At 47.4% G+C, this 2592-nt stretch overlaps 1 non-coding gene across 1 annotated transcript; it reads left to right on the top strand.

Moving 5' to 3' along the window:
• Positions 1 to 612: 612 nt before the first annotated feature.
• LOC147900845 (U1 spliceosomal RNA) lies at positions 613 to 772 on the top strand. Its single transcript, XR_015541266.1, has one exon. It is a non-coding gene; the product is annotated as a U1 spliceosomal RNA (small nuclear RNA).
• The last annotated feature ends 1820 nt before the right edge of the window (positions 773 to 2592 follow it).

Here is a 2592-nt window from a genome sequence, read left to right as displayed (position 1 = left end):
GACCCGGATCATTTAGCCAAGTAGCTATACCGCATATGAAAATAGATTGTGCAATGTAATGAAAATATTGGACTCACATACAAGAGCAAAACTTGAACCGTTCATTGTGTTCATGTGAAGAAGTAATTGTAGCTTTTTCAAAACAATATGTGGAAGATGCATGGGTTAACAGGATGATGCTAAGAACTAATTGTAGGTTCTTAAAAAAAAAAGGTGGAAGATGTATGAATGAAATTGGCTAGTTTAGGCATGCCTTAAGAGAAGAGTAGAAAAAGATGCATAAAAAGGTTCAAAGAAGACAAGTGCGCTTAACGAAAAGCTCAACGAGAAAATAGAGAGTTTTTCCTAGAGAATTGGTATAGAGCCAAAACTTAAAATTGCACACTTTTGAGCAAATAATAAAATTTTTAGACCATGAGCCGGGGAAATTGTTCAAGATTGTGCATGGAGTAAAAATCAACCATAGAAGCCGAGATGTGTCGGCCCATTTGGGAGTGCATAGAAGTCATGGGGCCTCAAATCGTGCCACGTGGAAGGAGATCCCATATAGAGGTTGGCGTAGGAAGGTGGGAGGGAGGCATAGTTAAGCGCATGGCAGCACCCCCGGAAGACATACTTACCTGGGCGGGGTCAATCGGTGATCAGGAAGGCCGATGGCCTAGGGTCGGCCTCTCCATTGCACTTCGGACGGGCTGCACCCTAGCATCTCCCTACGGGGAGAGTGCACGTCATAATTTGTGGCAGCGGGGGCTCGCGTTCGCGCGGCCCCCTTCCAATCCAATTTCAACTCGCAGAGCAGAGATGCGGGGGTCGCCTCTCCAAGGTACAACCCACTTCCGACGTCATCTAAATCCATTATTGGCTGCACGCTGCTCCGAGCGCTTTTCGGTTCTTCTAGCATCTTATTCCGCACTACTGTGAGTGAGATTGGAGGGATCTTCATTGTGTACTTGGTGTGTTTTCATGGAGCTTGAGGCTGAGGCCTGTGCATGCCTTGGGCAATGTTGTTAAGCCTAGACATCAAGTTGCGATTGAGGAGTGGAAGGATAAAGACATTGAGGCATTGTCAATGATCATTGGCACGACAGCAGCAGATTCCGTCCTTCCACACATGAATAGTCGCAATGATGGCAAGTGAGGTATGGAGAATCCTAAAGGACTTGTATGAGACTATCAACCCTGAAAGGATCCTCATCATCAAGGATCAGCTGTTGACCATTAGTCTGCAGGAAGATAGAGTGTGCATGACCACCTCATGGCGATGAAAATCATTAGGGAAAGCGAGCGACAGTTGTTCACAAGCTAGACACACGACAGCTGGCCATGCTCGTGCTCAACAGCTTCCAAGGAGCTTCAAGGTTTTATGACAACCGTTATAGAAGAGTGGGAGGATAAAGATGTTGGGATGATCATTGGCACGACGGCAGATTCGGTCATTCCACACATTCAGCTTGCATTAGTGGCAATAGAGGCCTGGAGAATCGTAAGGGACTTGTATGAGACTATCAACTCTGTAAGGATCCTTATCCTCAAGAATCAGCTGTTGACCATAACTTTGGAGAGTGCATGACCACCACATGGCGGTGCAGACCATCAGGGAAAGCTAGTTGACAGCTGTTCGCAAGATAGGCACACTAATAGTTGGCAATGCTTTCAAGGGTTTTGTGATAACCATTATGCGCAACATGCTTTCAAGTAGTTCCAAGGGTTTTATGACGACCATTATGTTGGAAAAGTAGAGGTCACCTCCCCATCTGTGAGCCCCCAAAAAATGAGTGCATCCAGGGGGGGGGCACATGATGTCAACAGGGGTACGGGCAGGTACAGCAGGCTGTACGGAAGATTTTGCAACCAGGTCTGGATCCCAGAAGCAGCCTGGAATAGGGCGGAATAGCAGGGTTTTGTCTGTGTGCTGTTTGGAGGCCGATAGGCCAGCCAGCCCTCAATTTATGTGCCCCACCAGGGGGAAAACAGCAAGTCAGGTGAGGGGGTCTGTTTGGGTCGGACAATCCCCCCTACCAGGTCGGGTATTTTGGAGGGACCCTTCCCCTATAAAAGGTGGCCTTGAAATCAAGTTGCATTTGAGGAGTGGAAGGATAAAGACGTTGAGGCACTGTCAATGATGTTTGGCACGACAGCCCCACACATTCAGCTGCAATAATGGCAAGTGAGGCCTGGAGAATCCTAAAGGACTTGTATGAGACTATCAACTCTGCAAAGATCCTCATCCTCAAGCATCAGCTGTTTACCGTGAGTTCGGAGGAAGGATAGAGTGCATGACCCCCTCCTGGCGGCGAAGATCATTTGGGAAAGCTAGCGACAGTTGTCCACAAGCTAGACACACAATAGTTGACCGTGCTTGTGCTCAACAGCTTCCAAGGAGCTTCAAGGTTTTTGTTACAACCATTATAGAAGAGTGGGAGGATAAAGACGTTGGGATGATCATTGGCACGACGGCAGATTCGGTCATTTCAGGCATTCAGCTTGCATCAATGGCAATTGAGGCCTGGAGAATCCTGAAGGACTTGTATGAAACTATCAACTCTGCTATCCTCAAGAATCAGCTGTGTACCATAACTTTGGAGGAAGGAG

This window comes from Dipteris shenzhenensis, chromosome 6 (genome assembly GCF_047967505.1).
Source record: "Dipteris shenzhenensis isolate YYH24624 ecotype China chromosome 6, Dip_SZ_1.0, whole genome shotgun sequence".
Lineage (NCBI taxonomy): Eukaryota > Viridiplantae > Streptophyta > Polypodiopsida > Gleicheniales > Dipteridaceae > Dipteris > Dipteris shenzhenensis.
This window is presented reverse-complemented; position numbering and strand designations above follow the sequence as displayed.